Consider the following 22,573-nt stretch of genomic DNA (forward strand, 5'->3'; position numbering starts at 1 on the left):
CCCCCACTCCCGCAACTCATGCTTACAGATTTTGCTACTCTTGTAGTTGAGTCGATTTAGACTTAATTCAAACGAACTTTAAAAATGAATTAGTTCACTTTTTCTAGTACAAAACCTAAGTAAGTTTGCCGGCGTTGGAGAAAAGGAAAAAAAACTGAGTTTCTCTTTATTTTTTTTCAATAGGAAATCTTTTCTGCTTATTAAAAATTTCTACAAAATGATTTGATGATTGTGACTGTGTCTCGTGGTGTATTTCGACGTAAAACAGCTTTAGCAAATGGTAGGTATTTCAAATCTCTTAAAATACGCGTGGATTCACTTTTACTTCTTCATAAACATCTCATACACAGTGCCTAAAACAAACTACGTCTACTTACACACACACGCGCGCGCGCGTATATATATAATAGCATATATAGTAATATATTTGTATATATATATATTATACATGTACATGTACATATATATATATATATATATATATACAGAGAGAGAGAGAGAGAGAGAGAGGGGGGGAGATTTAATTCCCCACGCTGACGTTTCATGAACAAACATCTCACAGGACTAATAGCAGCTTCGAATGTTTCGAATGAGGATATAGTAGACACGTGCATGTCTAGTCAACCTTCTTACCAGAGATTTTGTCTAACGTGCAGTAACATCCATGGCAAAGTAGGAATCCCATTCTCGCTCATTTCAAGGTATGGATAAATACTTTCGTGTACGCAATTGCTGAGCCTTGGCCGGCAACACGTCTCTGATTATTAACTCTCATTGCCAAATTTGATATTTCGCCAACCAAACATATTAGAATAGTGCTTCTTTTGATGTTTTTTCTTATTCCAAGAAAAATAGAATCAAAAGGTAAAAAGTTGTAGAAATATAGTTAAATGGAGAAAAGAGGATGCGGTTTTGGGAAAGTTCCTGGTATGCAAGGCATTTTCTTAGAGATTTTGGGATGAGAATAATATTTTACGTTAGGCCTTAAGAAACTGTACATATATTGATATGACACGTTCCATCCTACATACAGATGTTTTACTTTTCCAGGGGTAAAGAAAACAATGAGTTTTTAACGAGTTTAATGCAAGAGTGCTGAATACAAGAAATACTTTCTTTTTATTTATATATAATCATTTATATGTCGCTACCTATTCATGAGTATGTTTCAGTAAGCCAGTTACAAGTAACTAGAGACATTTTCAGGCGATATTTCTTGTATGAGCAATATCGCCCGAATGGGTCTCTAGTTACTTAGAATTGGCTAACCGAAACATGCTCATGAATGTCTAGCGACATATAAATGCTCATATAAAACAAATAAAAAGCATTCACATCTGTGGTGACTTCAATGTCCACAATGTGGAATGGCTGACCCACTCAAACAATACAAATGATGTGGGGAGGTTCTGTCATGACTTCTCCATTGTTTATGATCTCACTCAGATTGTTCACGAACCCACCCGTGTGCCCGATACTACCGGTCAGTATGCAAGCCTCCTAGACCTATTTCTCATAACTTTCCCTGAGCTATGTTCATGTTCCGTTTTATCTCCTCTGGGATCTTACGACCACTCGATTGTATCAGTTAAGATAAAAATGAAATGCAACAAATCTTCAGACGTACCTCTCCACCATACAGTATATCGATACTCTATGGCTGACTGGGATAGCTTCCGTATATTTATATCTGATCTATCTCTGCATTCCATGTTTTAAAAGGATGTGTCCTCTATAGTATCAGACCTGACCGAATGGTTAATTGTAGGTATAGACCGATTCATACCATCCAAAAAATTCCAACAAAAACCTAACAGCCAGCAATGGTTCTCCCCAAGAATGTGCTGCTGCCATCACGCACAGAAATCACTTAATCGTAATAGATGTACTGAAACTAAAGCTACTTTCAGTTTTGCCAGCAACCACTGTAAAAGAGTAATAAAAAATTGAAGAGAGCTATATACTCAGTCCGTTAAATCCAAAGTAGCTGAGCAGCGGCTTGGTTCCCACCAGTTTTGGCAAATAGCAAACAGGATCCTAAACAGAAGCGTGCGTTCTATCCCAACAATTATCAATGGACCTGAGGTCATCTCGTCAACATCAGACAAAGCCAAACAATTTGCCAATAACTTTGCAGCTAATTCTACCCTATGCGACCAAGGCCATCAACTCCCCATATATCCTCCTATAACAGACAATACGCTATGCAAAATACAAATATCTATGCGTGATGTCGCCAAGCTAATCAAGAACCTCGATTCACGTAAAGCAACTGGCCCTGACGGCATTTCAGTTATAGTGTTTAAAAAGCTTCTACTAGAACTTGCCCCCATACTTACAAAACTGTTTAAGCGTTGTCTTAAGGAGAATTGCTTCCAAACACACTGGAAAACCTCATCAGTATGGCCTGCATTTCAGAATTCAGGTGACAGGTCATCTCCCTCTCAGTACAGACCAATAAGTTTCCTGTGTGTCATGAGTAAGTTGCTGGAATCCATATTAAATAAAGAAGTAGTCAACCAGCTTAGCAGAAATAACATTCTTAGTGACATGCAATATGGTTTTCGTTCTGCTAGATCTACAGCAGATGTGCTAACGGTTAAATGTCACAGGATTAGTGAATCTCTCGACAAAGGCTTCCTTTCTAGGGCAATTTCTCGACATATCAAAGGCTTTCGATAAGGTATGGCATAAAGGCCTACTTCACAAGATTTACAGCTACGGTATAACTGGAATTGTTTTCTCAATTATTAAATCATTTCTCTCTGATAGGCTCATAAGAGAAGTGGTTGATGGGCAGAAATCAGAAGCCCACAGTATTAATGCTGGTGTCCCCCAAGGCTCCATCCTGGTCCAACTCTCTTCGTGATCTACATCAATGATCTCCCAAAACACATACTTAAATCATTCGTTGACATCTATGATGATGATGATGACACGGCCATCTATGATGATGATGGCACGACTATCTATGGAAACACAAAAAATGTCGTAAATAACAAAGTTCTCTCTGATTCTCTCTCCTCTGAACTTGAACGCGTGGTACAATGGGGGGAAGAGATGGTTGGTTACTTTTAATGCATCTAAAACCAAGCTTATATCTTTACATCATCAACTCTCTGATCCCCATCAGGTATCAATTGAAATGGATGGCTCTCGTCTTGGGGATGCTCCATGCTTTGACAAGCGTCTGGGATTGACCTTTACTCCTGATCTGAAATGGAACGCTTACATCAAATCTGTTGCCAATATCGCTCGAAAAATGGTGGGATCCTTCTATCGCTCCAGTAGATATCTCACTGCTGATGCAATTCTCTATCTATATATAAACCAAGTACGTCCAAGGATGAAGTACTGCTGCCATATCTGGGCAGGAGCTGCTAAAACAGCCCATCCTGCCTTGACAGAGTACAAAATAGACGTCGCAGCCTAGTGGGGGATGCCTTTTTCTCTCTCCTGCAATCTCTCTCCCACAGAAGAGACGTTGCGAGCCTGTCGTTGTTTTATCGTTATTTCCATGGGAAGTGCTCGTCTGAGCTCCAATCTCTGGTCCCCCCTCGCAAATCTTTCGCGAAAAACAACCGTCTAGCTGAAATCACTCTCAGTAATTTTCCTTACTCTTTATCTATGCCTAAATCAAAACGTAGATTCCATGAACAAAGCTTCTTTCTTACAAGTGCACGCCTGTGGAACTCTCTTCTGTTTGCCTGTTTCCCCACCTGACTACAACTTGGATGTCTTCAAGTCCAACATAAACAAGTTCCTGATGAACCGTCCCCATTAGTAAGACACTTTATCAGATTTCCATTACTAACGATTACTACGATAGTGTCCCATTGATTACTGTACACGCAATAACCCTTATCCTCGAGTGGCCTCCGGGCCTTGATAAGTGGTGACTTCCATGTAAATTTTTTAAAGGTATATATATATATATATATATAATATTATACATAATACAGAACGTCTATATTAATATGCATTGTCATTATTATTTAAACTTTTTCTAAGCTCTAGCGTAAAGTCAACAAGCTACATATAGGCTTATGCGTTTCTACACAGTAGTGAATCACGATGATATAATGCATTAAATTTGTGTTACCGAATGTTTTATATAGCCACGTTTAATTTAAGTGGCTAATCAATCTGATTCTTTGTTATTCTTTCCACGTTTAATTTTCCATTTACCAATCGCAGAGATTCTCTCTAATTAAGGTTCGACTAACACTTATGAAACACAGAGTCCTCTGTGTAGCTTAGTTTTCATGTATATATTTCACAACTTACTACCTAGCTTTAAACACGTATTAAGCACTGTTAAAATAAACAATGAAAATTAATAAAAAAAATATCATGTATATGTGTATACTATTTTATGTAATAGATATATGAAATTATATGTATGTATGTGTGTCTGTCTATTGAGAGTAATGCCTCCAATTTTTTAGTCATAATGGGCAGATCAAAGGGTATTGATGACTGAACATTCATGACCTGACAGTTCAATCTCTCGATTTCAGATATTTACGGTGTGAGACTCTAAAAAAGTAACCACTGTCATATACATGCGTTAGAAGCAGAGGTGCGTCATTATATTGCTAACAAATGTCTTTCTAGAAAAATATATTCTGGAGCAAACAAAGCTTGTTTTGATAGTACCACACTCTTCTTCATAGCTCTTGAACTGTTGGAGTTAAAAAAATAGGAGACTCTACCTTTGGAATGGCCCACGTATATATATATATATATATATATATATATATATACACGTGGGCCATTCCATAGGTAGAGCCTCCTATCTAACTGATGAGCCCAAATGTGGGCGAAAATCGAGTCGTTGACTGTCATGGCTTTTATATGTATATATCGTCGCAGACTACAAAAGCCATGACAGTCAACGAACCGGAAGTCTAAAACTCGATTTTCGACCGTCGCAGACTACAAAAGCCATGACAGTCAACGAACCGGAAGTCAAAGACTCGATTTTCGACCACATTTGGGCTCATCAGTTAGACAATCCAAACCCAGAATTCGAAACCCGAGCCTCTTGCATGTGAAGCAAGCACTCTACCAACTGAGCAAACGCCCCGCACGCACCAGAAGATATATATATATATATATATATGTATATATATATATATATACGTCTAATATATATATATATATACGTCTATATATATATATATATATATTTATATATATATATATATATATAGTAATTTATAAAATATATATGGCGATTAAGCTACACTGAATATTCTGCGTTTTATCCAACTATAGGATTCGTCAGGCTTATGCGCTTTTTTTTATTCATGTTTATTTAATTTATTTATTTGTTTTTTATATATCACACTATAGAAAACACCTCTTATATAAATAAACACATATAATAGATCAATAAATTACATAACAAAATTACAGTTTAATATCCATATGTGAATTATAACAGACATATTTGTTCCAAAACCAATATGAATTTCATCATATCTTTTTGAATATATTAACGGTTATATGACGTTAAAAAAAACCTAGTCTCTCTCACAATGCTATGCCCCCTCCCCGTTTTAGAATTTTCGACGACCTTTTTCATTTCTGATATTGAACAGGGTCATACTTTTCAGTACATTAAAATTACATTTTCAAATATTTGTACTTGTGTTTTGTTTTCTTAATTTCATTCATCCAGAGAAAGTATCACAAAAAATAAGAAAAACGTTGATGAACATATAACTTGGTTTGTTCCTTTTTTTTCTCTTTATATATATATATATATATATATATATATATATATATATATATATATATATATATATATATATATATATATATATATATATATTCTGCATGAATTAATTTATGGATAGGACAGGTTTTAATCAGTTTTATTTACTTTGGAATGAGACCAGATATTTTCATTGCACACAATTAATAGTCAGCCAATCTACTTGCTGTTACCTCAAGTAAACGGACTCAGTTACCTATTAACTGTAAAGCTTATTAAAAGCATATCTACATATTGATGCACACATATATATATATATATATATATATATATATATATATATATATATATGTATATATGTATATATATACATATATATATATATACGTACATTTGAGTGTGTGTGTGTGTGTGTGTGTCCGTATGTTTGCACAGATTGACTGACTAATCTATTTCACTGTATCTGGATTTAATAAATGTAACTAACAATATTTAATCCCCCTTTAGTGTGTATTTTAAATGGTTGGTTGGATGGATGTTTTTGTTTTACGGCATATCAACCCTTTTTGGGTTATTTAATGCCGAATCCAAAGATTTGGAAGAAATTTTTATTTAATAGAATATATTTGTTGTTTTCACATCGGTTTCTATTTAACCCATAGTTGGGACCCTAACAGGTACTACCACTCCGGGTCAGAGTGGACCTGGGAGCAATAGTAATTAAAGGGTGGCTCCACACTCCCCAAAGCCCACAAGCTGGGGCCTCACCGCTGGATATAGTTTAAGGTCTTATCCAGGACCACCATTGAGGAACTTTTACCCTCTGCAGGGGGGGGGGCAGTCGTCTTATTCTAATGCCCCACCCACTATTTTAAATGGTGAATGTATCAAGTAAAGCGTATGATGTATATATGTAGTATGATCCGAGGATATGAATCGAGGATATTTATAAAAAAATAAAAAAAACAGATTAAAGAATAAAGGAACAAAATTAACGTAAATGTAGTATTTACATATCGTAGATACTACATCTAAATGTAGAAATGTTAACTGTCTTAAAAATGCATCAAAACTATATTGGACATTCATGCCTATTGTCTTCGAACGTGCACAATAGAGATTAAATTGAAATATTTGGTTTTCACACTCATTTCGGGCAGGTGTTGCTTGACTGTTCTATTTAGCTTTTTTGTAAGCGTCATGTGTTATTGAAATTGCTGATATAGATTATGTTATTCAATTTAGATCACGTACTCAACATAACCATGCTTGTTCATCGAACGCGGAAGTTGTAATCAGTATTTCCGGTGGGTATAAGAGTATATACATTTATAAAAGATATAAACTAATTGGTTGGATGCTCTATGCGAAAGCGCTGTTATTATTTGTCTGGTTGTATAATCCTATTATATTTACGAAACGCCTAACAACTACTTATGCGGATCAAGTTCCCCACAATCAGAGGTTAAGAAAGATTGGGAAGGTTATAGGAACCCAAATAAAAAATAAGATAAAAACAAAACAATACAGAAAATTAGGATGTTTTTAGAGATGTTATCGGTGTTGAAATGAGGATTTAAGTGATGCGTTGTACTTTACCTAAAGATAACTATGTCGTGTTTTATGAAGATATTTTCCGATTTCATTACATGACATTCTTCCAAGAAATAATGATAAAGTTTCAAGCAGACCTAAAAACTGATTTTCATATCATATCTCTTACGACACTAGCGAATAATCTGTATAGTAATTCGCTAAGAAATCCACCCACCTGTTTGTCTAAACATTACATTGCTTGGAAAATTCCTAAATATTATTTATTAATTTTGTTTTTACCCCCGAGTAAATTTTAAATATATTTACCTTTTAATACTCAAACTTATCGATTTTTTCGATATTATTGTACGTGAATTCTATGCAACACAAATGGGTGTGAATTGTGAAATAAGTTTCCTATTCATGGTCAATCGTTATAGACATATAAACACTTAAAAGGCAAGCACCCATGTTTGCCCAGCTGGGAAAACTTGAGTACTTGTACCGGAAAAATATCCAGTAAATCAAACGTTGTTTAGTAAATCGTTATTTTTTTATTTTTTATTTATTTATTTTTTTTTTTTTTGTATTTCCATGCACCAAACATGGATATAAATATCACTAAAACATCCGCTGGGTCATAAGCTTCATTTCGCCTGTCTCTATCTGTCTGTATGTCTGTCTGTCTCTCTCTCTCACTCACACACTCACTCACACACACACACACACACACACACACAGTAAATCGAACTTACTAAGGGAGATAATAACTTCCGGTGAATGCAGTAAATAAAACGTTGTTTAGTAAATCGTTATTTTTTTGCATTTTTTTTGCATTTTATTTGCATTTCCATACATAAAACATGGACATAAATATCATTAAAACATCCGCTGAGTCATAAGCGTCATTTCGGTACCTAAATTGCCTGAGTGGATTGCCTGTAGGCTGAGACAAACCGTGTCACACACACACACACACAGTACGAAAATTTATAATAGAATAACGTCATAATAATTTGTAATCGAAATGCAAAATCACAAAATGTCAACAAGAGCACAACATTACGTTATAGTAACGTAAATAGAGGAAATATTATTTTTTTTTTCAGTTTAAAAATATGTTATGTATTATCTGAAAAAATATTTTCTTTAAAAACACTGAAGTGATGGTTATCTCTTGAAATGATTGGTTTTCACTCTAATTCCGGCACGTGTTTCTTAATTTTTCTATTTAGTTTTATGTACCCGTAGATCATACGTTTCAGTGAAATAGATCACGTGTTCAACATAACTATGCATGTTCATCACACGCGGAAGTTGTAATCAGTATTTCCGGAAGTATGTACTCAGTATATCTATAAATAAATTGGTCGGACGCTCTATGCGCGAGGGCTGTGATTATTTGTCTGATTGTGTCATACTATTATTTTTACTAAACTCATAACAACTGCTTATGCAGATTAAGTTACTTACAATCAGAGGTAAGGAAAGGTTAGGAAGGTTTTAAGGACACAAGTAAAATAAAAACAAAACAATACAAAAAATCAGGGTGGTTTTAGAGATGTTATCGGAGTTAAAATAATTTTCCATAATCAATCGTTAAAAATGTAATAATAATTTGTACATGGAATGCATAATCACAAAATGTCTACGATCGTACATTACTGAACTGTGATGTAAATAGAGAAAACTATTCTATTTTGTCAGTTTAAAACTATATTCATTGCGTATTATCTGACTAAATATTTTCTTTAAAAACACTGAGGTAGTGGTTATCTCTTCCCAATAGCTATGATGGCCAAATCTTCAGGAATCACACTGTTTCGCATTACTCGTGCTTAATCAAACCATTACCTGCTAATTATATAAAGAAAACGCAATTGCTCGTAGTTTAACGACTCTGTAAATCTGGATTACCAATTGTTTAAAAATAAATATACCAGAAAGAATATCTCATAAGTTTTCTTTTTTAGTTGATATGTGATTCTTTAGACTCCGGTTTCATTGCGGACGTTATCGAATTGTTTTTCAAACATGTGTGGTCAAACGTAGTATCCAAAACCTAGATTTTATCCTTCTAATTGTAAAATCAAAATATATTAGGTATCCTTCCATTATCTCTGTCAATGTCTACCGTTTCGATCTTAGAAATGATTGGTTTGGTTGTTTTTGTTTTACGGCATGTCAACCCTTTTCAGCTTATTTAATGGCAAATCAAAGATTTTGAAGAAAATTTTTTTAATAGAATATATTTGTCGTTTTCAAGTCGGTTTCTATTTAACCCATAGTTAGGACCCTAACAGGTACCTTCACTCCGGGTCAGAGTGGACCTGGGAGCAATAGCAATTAAAGTTTGGCTCCACACTCCCCAAAGCCCGAAAGCTGAGGCCTCACCACTGGATATAGTTTAAGGTCATATCCAGGACCCTTAGAAATGAACCAACGCGTATCCATAGCATTTCTGATGATATTATTGATTGACGCATATCTTGAAAATGTTAACGCTTGGAGGATGGATGCAGGCATAACTCCATATCAGTACCTCTACAGCTTTGCTCGTTACGATAAAATAATTCGAATCTTATACTAATCATGATTCCCATAAGAATACACTTATAACCTTAAAGTGCACATATGGATGAGATGGGCATTAAAGTAAGTCACTATTTGTTAGTTGTGGAGGCGTAAGTAGACTAGCAAGACGATGCTGAGAAAGTTAGTAATATCAGCTTGCATGTTATCCACGTCTTTAAAAAAGTAGTATTCGCCCTGGATATATCTTTTTCTCTCATTCTGTTTTAACTTTGTGCCTAGTCCATCTTCTATTTTGTATTCGTCTCTCCTTCTATCTCTTTCTATTGAGCTTTCTTTTTCATCCAAAATTATCGATTTGATTTGATATTTATTTTCTCGCCTTTAAATGCCATCCTTTTATTTTCTGAAATCCTCTCAACTTCTCTTCGATTTTTTAACAACTGTGATCGATTACTTCAACCAAGCTGGGGTTCTATTACTCAACAGTGCATATATATATTTTTTTAAATTGTAATGTTCAAGTAATTAAGTGAATTCTCGGCTAATTAAGTGAAGTGTCCCTTAAAGTACTTAACTTGGATTGCTTAATGGTAACCGGAATGTCAATCTTATAATGCTTTAGTATTACATATGTTTTAGTACAGAATAATCAAGTTGACACAGCGGTTCTCATTAGATAACCGAAGTTAAGCAACGTTGAGCCTAGTCAGTACTAGATAGGTGGAATTCCAGGCGCTGTATGTAGGAGGACGTCGAGACTTGCAAAAAGTCCTGCGAGACTTGCAAAAACCTAACATCGTCATTTTCCCTAACGGAATATACATGCGACTGGGGACCGCTTGTAGATTTCATATTCCCATGGAAGTACCTCCTTTGAAGGAAGCCGGTTAAACCCGCCTAGGGTTAGTGCCGTTTCCATTTTTATTACACATGTTTATTATTCTACTATAATGTTATCCGTGCTGATGGGATCACGGGTTCTGTTATTCATAAGCATCGTTCTTATAGTGTCTGCGTGATTCACTGCAATGATAAATACAACATTGCGTACATATATTACCTCACTTATTTTTTTTTATAGAAATTGCTGCAGACAGTATATGAAGCCACATGATCTAAGGAGTTAAAAAGTACTATTTAAAGATCCAAACTTTACCAAACCTAAATGTTAGATGGATAGATTTTGATTAAGAAAACAGCAATTATTTCCCATTCGTCAGAAATATTGTTCATGAAATGTGAAGCGTTAATATCAAAATAAGAGAATTGATAATTATCAGATTGCTGAAACTAAACCCAAGGATGTGGCTTTCTCAAATTATTACATCGACAATAAGATGCAGAAGACGACAAACAAGTTCTAAGCGTTCGTTAACAGGTAATGATATTCCACATTACTTCTGTATGCGTGCGAAACTAAATGAAGGAGAACGATGCAAGTTTCTTTACAGTGATGCTTTTTACGAGAGCGTGGACAAGTATTTCTGTTGTTTAATCGGCTATAAAACAACGCCGGACCCATTCGACATTGTACATGCAAGTCAAGAATAAAGATTCATTTGAAATCATCCGTAAAGCGTTCGTGCACAATTAGAAACTCCGTATCGACAACGCTAACAATAGACAGACAAGCTGACCTCTACAGCATTTATAGATCTATTTTCTTTATCATTGTTTCTGCAACCAAAAACCAGAGTGGAAATAGTTTTAGTGGTAGTTCTATTTCTAGTAGACGCGTCGGCAGCTTCTAAGATTGCAGATGAAGAAGGAAACCGGAAATGAAGATCGTGTGTCCTCTTCTTTTACTTCCGGGTTCAGTTATAGTGATTGTATTTGTTTACAAATTCCAGCAGCAGAATATTTGAAATAAAAAATCCAAACGACCCTATTTTGTTATTGACTAACTGCACGCATACATTTTATTTTTACATAGGTGTAATCACTTATCAAGGCCCAGAAGCCACTCGAAGATAAGGGTTAAATAACTTGTTAACGGTGAATTTGAAGACGGCCATATTGTAGTCAGCTGAAAAGCAGACAAACGAAAGTGAGTTCCACAGGCGTGCAGTTTTAAGAAAGAAGCTTTGTTCATGGAATCAACGTTTAGGTTTAGGCACGGATAAAGAATGGAGAAATTTTTGAAGTTGTTTCCAGCTAGACGAGTGAAAATTTGGCGAGGTGGTGGGCACAGATTGAGCTCAGGCGAGCACTTTCAATGAAAAAAAAAACAATTTATGTGAGAAAGGGGTTGCTGGAAAGAGAAAAGGGCAACCCTTACTAGGCTACGAAGTCTATTTTGAACTCTATCAAGGCAGGATAAGGTTTTTCTAGCAGCTCCTGTCCAAATATGGCAACAGTACTACATCCTTGGACGTATTTGGCTCTTATATAGGTAGAGAATTGCATCAGCAGTGAAATATCTCCTAGATCAATAGAAGGATTCCACCATTTTCCAGCAACCTTAGCAACGGATTTGGTGTACGTGTCCCATTTCAGATCAGGAGTAAAGGTCAAGCCCAGAAGATTGTTAAAACATGGAGCCTCCCCAAGACGAAAGCCATTCATTTCAATGGATGCCAGATGAGGATAGAGTTAATAATTATGTTAAAATTATGAATTGATAGATGAATAGAAAGATGTAGATAAACTATCAAAATACAATTAAAATAACTCATATGGTGACACATGTAATATTTAGTTTTACTGTGTGAAGATTTTATTTGAAATTTCTGCACAGTATTTTTTAAAAATTAATTTGCGCGTATGTTTTTATTAATTTCTGATGAACTAATAATAATTGTGTTCCTGGATGTACATACCCTGACAAACCCAAGAATCAGCAAAATTTCACCCCTTTAGTGCAATTCTCTTGTTACTGGAAAGCCTTCTAATTTGATAACTGCTAGACTTTGGAATTCTTTCCATGTTTTCTGCTTTCCTCACTGTTCCAAAACGAACATCACTCTGCTCAACTCGTTACATAGAGTTCCTGTAGACATGGTCTTTAATAAAAGCCCCTTACATCTAAGTTGCAATATGTTTTAGCTGGGTTGAATGCACTGGTGATGGTTTTTATTCATCACATTCTAAGACAACCCACCAGTTGTTACCAAAGAGAAAAGAATTGAATATCAATTGAATTCATATAGTGATCGAAAATAATGAAACTTGTAATCTTGAGAGACTTGTGATGCCAGAAGATGTCACTTGTTTTTACAAGTGACCAATAAGCGGGAATGACGCGTGTATGCACTTACAGTGAGAAAATACTATATGGCTTACGTCAGCATTGAAAATATTTTAACATCATGATCTCTTAAAAGCCAAACTATTTTATTCTAATTGCATCGAATTGGGATGTACCTTTTGATCCCTATTTTTGTGGGACACCTTCTATTATGTATATATATATATATATAGTTTTTAAAATATAATTATCCACTGACACATGTTTCGTCGTCTACGACTCATCAGAGTGGCTGAATCTAGCAAGATTCGATGAGTCGTAGACGACAAAACACGTGTCAGTGGATAATTATATTTTAAAAACAATATGTATGCCGCTCCCCATGTGGGGATATCAAGTTGGTTAAAGGGAAAATTATTCCCAACTCGCATTTAGGTAAAAGTGCACTTTCGTAAATAATTGAATTCATTCAAAATGTATCGCAAAAACAAAAACAAAATAGTATATATATATATATATATATATATATATATATATATATATATATGTATATATATATATATATAATATGCATTCGAGAAAAGCAGTAATGTTCTAAAATGTCTTGTGCAGTTCGTAGTGGACGGATTTTGTTAACTATGTCCACGAACTTGCTGATTTTAATACTTGAATTTTAATCGACCTATAATTTTAATCGACTTTTCATCGACTCTATATATTTTAACTTATCGCCGTTTACTGTATATTTTAGTTTTTACTTTTAATTCTCATTTTCGGTCCTTCGTACTTTTACTTCAATTCAACACATGATGATGATTCGTGGACGAATCCAAAGCGCACGTGACAGCAAAAATTATGGAACTTTTATTAATATTTTTAATTTTGATATCAAAAAAAGATTATACGGAAAATCGAAAATTAAAAAAAGAATCATAAAGCACAGTGTCTTCGATGTATTTAATAATATTTACTTAAATATATATATATATATATATATATACATATATGCATATATATATATCTGAATATATATATATATGCATATATATATATATATATATATATATATATATATATATATAGTAATTTATAAAATATATATGGCGATTAAGCTACACTGAATATTCTGCGTTTCATCCACTATAAGCCTGACGAATCCTATAGTGGATGAAACGCAGAATATTCAGTGTAGCTTAATCGCCATATATATTTTATAAATTACTAACTCGTTCTACCTACGTATTGAGCACTTTTGAAGTAAATACTTAAAGTTTACGCATAAATCTATACTTTCGTATATTAATTTTATGTGAGTAAATGAAGTAGTTATATATATATATATATATATATATATATATATATATATATATATATATATTAGGGATTTCCCCTATATGCTCCTCGAGAGTTTAACCACACATATCGTCCGCATATATTAAAACCACTTTGACAGATATGCTATACACTTACATGCATTATATGATAAAAACTATACTCCTCCTATATCACAAAGATCAATTTAGTTACCCCAAACAGCCAATATTTCTTTCACTCCTAATGTAACCATAGATAGACGTCGCATCCTTATTATGTTACATAGCTTCTTTCCTCCTCTTCTGATGAGAAGCATTAGGCTTCGAAATACCATGATATTAAATGTTCTAACTTACCCTACACCCCTAATTGATGTCTACCCTTATTGAATAAATAAATAAATCTATATATATTAGTATAGTAGTCTATATCATCATTTTCTTTATCTGTAATCATTCCTAATAGTTTCCCTTTCTCACTCTAAAATAAAATTCCATGAGTAAAGTTACTTTCCTAGGACTCCTTTTTTTTGTAGAATACAATACCGTGTGCCTGTTTACTAGTTAAGTACAATATGGCTCTTTTCACCCTCTTAAAAAATCAAATTATGCCTGATGACCGCCATTACAAATAATCACGAGGTTGTCTGATTATCCATCTGGCAGTAAACCCACATCCTCTAGTCGCCTTTGGTCTTGGTAAATGGTTACTCATTAATAAAATGTAATGCTATCGAAAAATCAAAGTATTATAAGCACTTTATTCGTACTAGCCAAAAACGCCCTTATAATTAAAAAAAATTGTAGATTTGTAAAACCAAATGAACACCGCAATAATTGCGTTATTCATATCGATGGACACTAGGAAAAATAAAAAAATATACACACAATCATAAGGCCCAAGAATATAAGATTGTTCTTATATTGTTCTTCACCGAACTACACTATGGAATATCCTTTTTTTAATCTTGCCTTCTTTTAGGCTTTTCATGCAAACTTTTTGGTTTTTCAGCTATGTACTACATAGCAAAATTTATGACTGCCTATAAACATTATTTTGCTCCAAAAATTTGCTCTGATGAGATGAGCCATTTATTGAAAATCCGTGGATTAAAGTAAAACTTTATTTATTTGCATTCCTTGTCAAATAGTAAATTTGTCGATTTTTTTTAATTTACTGAATTTAATACTAAATGCTTATTTATACTATTGCTTTATTTCGTATATCGAACGTTTTTTATCTGATTGGTATTGTATTATAAATATTGATAGTAATACTTGTATGGACTTTAATTTTAAAGAATTATACAACCTATATCGCGCTAGCGAAAGTATGGAAATCTCCAATCAAGAAATAAAAACCAAGACCAAAGTCTTCAAAGCCTGTATAAAGTCAATCTTACTGTACGACTCAGAATCATGGACGCTAAGCGTATCACGCCGAAAAAATCTCGATAGTAAATATGCAAGAATTCTTCGAGTAGCCTACAACATATCCTCGAAAAGTCCCCCAAGACACAAATCATTGTATGGTTCCCTACCTCCTGTTTCCAATATTGTGAAAGAAAGACGTCTAGCACTTGCCAGTCATATTAGTCGCTATGATGAACCGGCAGGAAAGCCCCATACTTTTGACTGAATACACAAAAATAAGAGTTGGACGTCCATGTGTAACAATAAAATCCATTATTGAAGAGGAAACTGCTCCGACAAGAACTAAGCTGGTTGCTGCAATGGCCGACCGGGAACTCTGACAATCGGAATTTGTTCACGTTTCACCTGCACCTTGGATGAAACAACAGCAGCATACAAGCTGTAATTTGAAAGCATTTTCAAATTTCAGTTAATATATATATATATATATATATATATATATATATATATATATATATATATATATATTGCATGTTGTTATTCGGATCGATTTATTTCGACTGAAATCTATCAAACACAATACATAGATAATAGGGATCTTATCAAAGTTTAGATAAGAATTCGCGATGTTACAGTAATCTAAAAACCTTTGATAATATGATGTGGTTATATTAATATGCATTAATTTTTCACGAATTTTGAAGACTAAGAAAGTATGTTTTAATCAGGCAATTATTTTTCTAGAATGTTAACCAAATTTTGTTTGCCTAAAATAGATTGATTAATGGAAACTAGCACCCATGTTTTAAAAACCAAAGGAGAGAAATAAATTTCTAAACTCAATTGTGGTCATTTGTATCTAAAGAAAACAAAAATATGCAACAGTAGTTAAACAAATTTAATCAATTTATAAGAATGCATGCAAAATTATAAGTGGAATAAAATGAGATCCATCACAATAGTCCGTTATAGAAATGTATTATTGATATCTAAGTCGTTAATGATAGAAATAGGAAATAACAACTTTGGAATGGAATCTAAGATACATCTATGTAATACAAAAACTGTGATAAGCTTTCGTATTTCATAGTTTTTTTACAAAATGATCACCACTTATCAAGGCCCAGAGTACACTCGAGGATAAGGGTTAAAGAGTGTACATTGGTCAAAAGGACAATATCATAGTAATCGTTAGAAGTGTAAATTTGGTCAATTGGATTACTTAAAAGGAACGGCTCATCAAGAACTTGTTTACGTTGGACTTGAAAACCACAATATTGTAGTCAACTGGAAAGCAGGCAAACGGATGAGAGTTCGACAGGTGTGCAGTTCTAAGAAAGAAGCTTTGTTCATGGAATCTACTTTTAGGTTTAGGCACAGTTAAAGAGTGGAGGAAACTATTAATTGTGTTTCCACCTGAACGAGTGTTTCTCAAATATTCATACAACGTTATTAGCTTTTTGTTTTCTTTTTATCTGAACGTCTAAACGTTTTAGTCCCTTCCATGTGATAGCGTGCTTATCTCTTGGATTCTTTCCATTTCAGGTGTTATTCATCCCAACCCTTCTTCTAATAGTAACAGAACTTTTCCCAAAATTGTCTTTAGTTTGACAGAATTCAAGCACAGGATATTTATTTTCATCCACATTCCATTACATAATGGATAGTTAGTGTACATCTGTAACGGGAACTACGTCATATTACTAAAATAATATTCCGTTAGTTGAGAGATTGCTGACTGAAATTACTCCTGCATGTAAAGCACCTGTCAAATTATTAGGTATATTAAAGGTGCTGACTGCTCTGCTTTTTTAAATAGCATTTTTCTGATCGCAATCCCTAATGCATGCAAAATAGGCAATCGTAACCCCTTGTAGTACACCGGATATCTTTCTGAGTTAAAGTTTTCCACGAGTCAGAATGCAAACAGATTTTTTAGAGATACTTTCAAGCTGTCATTGAGCCGCCTCTACAGTTTCGTATGCTAATCTCGGCATTCACTTGACATACATCGTTAGAGAGATATAATAATGGTCGGAAAATAAATTCGTTTTGAAAATCATTTTAATTGCCTGAAAAAAATAAAAATTCATGCCTTAAAAATGTTAAGATAAATCTCACCTGTCTATTTAAATGTATGTATGCATGCATATATGTATGTGTGTATGTATGTATGCTAAAAACTTTCGATAGAGGCAACGGATTTTCACAAGATCGGTATCGTTTTCAAACTTGCCCTTTTGGACAGCGATTAACGAAAAATTGGCCAAAAACATTAATTCCTTAACCCTCAACTAGGCACTTTTCTACAGGGAGGGATAGCTTTTTTTGCCGATATTTTCGAAATTTATCCTCGTTTTTCGATTAACTAGCCTTAGTTTAAACCTATGTCACTTTCTGTTTGGCGATGGGCGCCGTAGCAAAGACGTCACGTTTTTGTTTTAATTTTTTTCACGTTTTTCCCCCTTCGCGGTATGAGTTCGAGTCTCCTGCCTACTATCACCTTTTTTTAGGGGAGGGGGGCTCAGCACACACCTTAAAATACCCGGGCAACGCCGGGCACCCAGAATAGTTTTGAATATGAGGTAAAGCGCGTTGATATTCTTCTAATAAAGCTACTTGCTCTTACAGACAGCTAAAACAAGTTTTTAACATCTCTTTAATTTTAAATCTTAGAAATACTTATAAATATAATTATTTTGAATTTTAAACCCTTTTAAACACATTATTCACTAAGCTCTTTTTCTACGTATTGTTTTATGAAGCGAAGGAATTTAATTTTTAAAAATAAATTTATTCATTTTTTACGTTCGAATATGTATCAGTTATTATTTGGTAAACCTAATCAATAATTGCCACATATTGACTTGAGAGGAAAAATTACAATCGTGTCTTTTACATTCTGTGAATAATTCAATATTTATTCAAATCATTTGAATTGTTTAGAGGTTAATATATCGATTTTTATGGCGCGCACAAAACAAATGTTGATTTGCCTATGTATCTATGATAGGTAGAAGATATAGAGATGAAAAACAGTCTGGATAAAATCCGAGAAAACATTGAATACAAATGGAAAAAATATATATGTCGACATAATACGATAAAATCAACTCGTTCAGATATTTTAATATTTCTGTCAAAAGACTTCTTTATGATGAATTAAAATTGACATAATGGCAAATATGATACATAAACATGAAACACAAAAATTTTTAATAGAAAATAAACCAGAGATTAATATGGAATGAGGAAAATTTTCAGTTATCGCATTTTCTCATTTGCACATCTGATATTTAACAGATAACATACAATAAGACATCTTCTATATTTTCTATATTTTGTTGGTATATTAGCAAATTTTTGCCCCTTCATTAAAAAAATATATTTTCTGTTTTCTGACACATATTTTATTGCATTTTCATCCTAAACAACGCACGGTACCATTTTGATATACGGGGCTAATATATAGAACATAATTGCAAGGAATACTGTGCTGGGAGTTGAGCAGCAAGATGTCTATTAACATTTTACCTGTAACTTCGGCATGTCAGTACAGTCGGGGAAGCAGGAACCCGGAAGGGAATTCTAAAATCTAGCAGTTCTGGGAAACAGACTATTAGAGTAGAAGGCTTTCTAGCATCTGAGTGATCTCTACTGTGTATGGGTGGGATTTTGCTGCTAGGTCGGGTTTGTCGAAGGTATTTACGTCACGGAAGTACACGGTGTTGTATCTGGTCGGAGCATCTAGCATAAAATACTTGTAAAACAGGCGGGGAGATACAGCACTTCGTCGATGAGAGAGAGAGGCGGAAGTCTAGTTGACAGTTCAGGACCTACAGGGTGACCCCCAAAAAACGAAAGCTAAATGAAGGCCATCTAGAACATATACTGTAGAACGGAGAAAAAAAGGCCAACTACCCTAGTGTTTTGATGTGATGTTTTGAATATAATAAACTAGTTATGACCAAAGTTTCATTTCATTCAGACAAAACACTAAGACACGGGGCCTAATTAGAGTTGGAGCCCGTTTTGCAGGGACACCCTGTATTAGGTTGGCGACTCTCTTTTGAACCCTGTTCAGGAGCTAGAGACTAGTAGCAGAAGCACCAGCCTAAATGTGATAACAATACTTCATACATAGGCGAATGGTGGCTTTGTAAGGATACAGGATACTTTCAGGCGTAACTTTCTAGCACGGTAGAGAGAGCTCACTTTCCTCGCAGAAGCCGTGGCAATGCCCTTGATGTATCTGTTCCGCTCATGTTCCCTGTAAACGTTAAGCTGAGTATTTTAAACGAAGTAAATCCAGGTAATGTATTATTAGCCATAGTAATTGGTGGTTGAGAAGGTTTCTTGTAATTATTAAAGGAAATGAACTTAGTCTTGGTAGCACTGAATGCTACCATCCATTTTTGTCGCCATTCCACTACAGACTGGAAGTCTTCTCCTAGGGCTTCCGCTTTTGCCTTAGATATATCTTCAATTATTTTGTATCCCCTCGTGCCTTCCATAAACGTGGTGTCATTAGTAAATATACCCATCTCAAAGACAATTTTATCATGGAGGTCATTTATGAATATCAGTAATAAAAAGGTTCCTGGATCGATCCCTAAAGTACAGCCGTATTTATGTCATATTGTTTTGACGTACATCCATCGAGGACAACCTGGGTTTTACTCTTATTTAAGAGGGATTTAATTATGTTAAGTATTCGTCCAGTAATACCATATTATCTGATTTTCATGAGAAGACACTCGCGCCATACCCTGTCAAAACTCTTAGATATATCTGACGCATACGTATGTTTCTGCTAAAAAAAATTCCAGAATGCGTACATTTTACTGAAATGTCATATAAATATAACAAACGTGTTTTACATTTCATGTCATTATTTATATTATTCTGCAAAATAGTTCCTAATTAATCCGAATATAAAATTCAAATTTACAAATTTAGGAACTAATTATGACCAATAGTCGGAACAATAAAAAGAATACATAGATAATGATTATTATTTCGCTTGTTTCGACTACTGTTTCGACTTTGAATTTTACCCTCAGGGCGTTTCGGCCAATGTAATCTCCGAACTTCTTCAGGTCAATCTTTGACAATGGTTCTCATTCGTGCATGGAAACGACCATACTCTCTTTCTACGGCATAAATATATCACACATTTTGAAACTAACGACTATTGTTTGTTAGAAAAAAAGAACAAAATCATTCCTTTCCACAATTCATCAATATAAGGCATGGTCAAATAACATCATAAGAAGGTCGGTGATTATATCGGTCAAAACATTATGAGAATAGCATTCAAGATGAGAACAGAAGTCCGAACAATTCTATTAATATATGTTATCAATCATCATCTGAAAAATTCAGAAACAATGATTATCTATGTTCTTATAGCTTGATTACTTTAGGCATTTTTAAATATTTCTTCTGTGGAGAGGAATGGAGTGACAGGCCTTCGTCATGGTCGATTTCATCAACAGCTTTGATCTGTAAATGACACGCTACACCAGGGACCATCGTGAAGTGGCTTCACTTTACGAGTGTTTTTTCATCAACATTATTAATAGAAACGTCTAGAGCCTCCTCTGGGCCAGCAAGGCGTCTGATAAAACTTGCTTTCACAATGAATTGACGTTGGACTTTTTTTTTTCTCTTTTGGTATATATTTTTTTTCTTTTGTAATTTTTTTCAATTTCTTTTTAATACATTATATCCCTGAAAGATATTTGTATATAATCGATAATAAAGACACAGTGTTTTGAATAAAAACACAATTCGAATGCATTTCAAATCAAGTAAGGTTAACTCAATGGGCAGGTAGTGGGAGGCAAATTCATAAAGGGTTGAGAAAAAATACGGGGTGAAGAAAAAGAGAGAGAGAAAAAAAACAGACCTCTAAAGACTGGTATGTTGGGTTTTCAATAAGCGAACACCACTGCTGAAAATAAAGGTCAACGAAAATGAATAACTACGTAAAGAATTAAGTGTAAATTTTTTCACACCATATTTAGAGATATATAAAAGACAACCAAACAGAAACAAAGTAAAAACTTATTTTCATATCTTACCACAAAGGGTTTCAATAAGATTTCCTTAATCTAAATCCGCATTTCCTGATTCCACTTGAAAAAAAAATCTGAATGCGAATAATGTCTTTACTTATATATATATATATATATATATATATATATATATATATATATATATATATATATATATATATATATATATAAAAGACATTATGTGTGTATCTGTGTTTCTGTGATTTCGTTCCTCATGGACTCCGAAACGGCTGGGTCGTTTTTTAAATTCTTTTGTAAATTTCACACAGATTTACTTTATGTGTCTGGGAGTGTTTTTAGATTACAAAGGGAATAGTCCAATTTTGCCCAAAGTTAACACTGTTATTCAGCCTAATCACACACATGCATTTGAAAAGTCTTATCACTGGTGCTGTGATGTCTGGAAACATAAGCTTCTTCGTACTTCCTGTGCAGATATCAGTCGTTAAACTGTTTACACTTCATAAAGACTGGGTTATTTATGACCACTTGTAGACTATCGTTCGCCTTAGCTTGTTATTGAAGCTATCAACGGACAGAATTTATGTGCAATTAACACGGATCGCTCCATCTGGCTAGAGAACTTAAATCTTGGGAACGCACTAAGACATAGACTTATATATATATATATATATATATATATATATATATATATATATATATATATATAAGTCAATAAAAAGAGAAAATGAAGGTATAAAATCTATATAGTAATATTTATACATTCATTCATTTATTTAATTAATTTTATTAATTAGAAGTGTTGTTTAAGTGAGAACTCTTATATAATACAGGTGTCCCATGTCTCTGGACAAACTATTATAAC

The 22,573-nt window shown here is 33.9% G+C and overlaps 1 protein-coding gene across 1 annotated transcript in view; it reads right to left on the reverse strand.

Annotated features, from left to right (window-relative positions):
• Nucleotides 1–22,573, reverse strand: part of LOC145293052 (uncharacterized) — a 337,851-nt gene that overhangs the window by 288,626 nt on the left and 26,652 nt on the right. Inside the window, exon 2 of the mRNA XM_080139372.1 lies at nucleotides 21,579–21,623. The gene's annotated coding sequence lies outside the window, so the exon portion shown is untranslated. The remainder of the gene's footprint in view (nucleotides 1–21,578; nucleotides 21,624–22,573) is intronic.

The sequence above is a fragment of the Euprymna scolopes genome, chromosome 14 (assembly GCF_053919585.1).
Source record: "Euprymna scolopes isolate OS-2025 chromosome 14, ASM5391958v1, whole genome shotgun sequence".
In the NCBI taxonomy this organism is placed as follows: Eukaryota; Metazoa; Mollusca; class Cephalopoda; order Sepiida; family Sepiolidae; genus Euprymna; species Euprymna scolopes.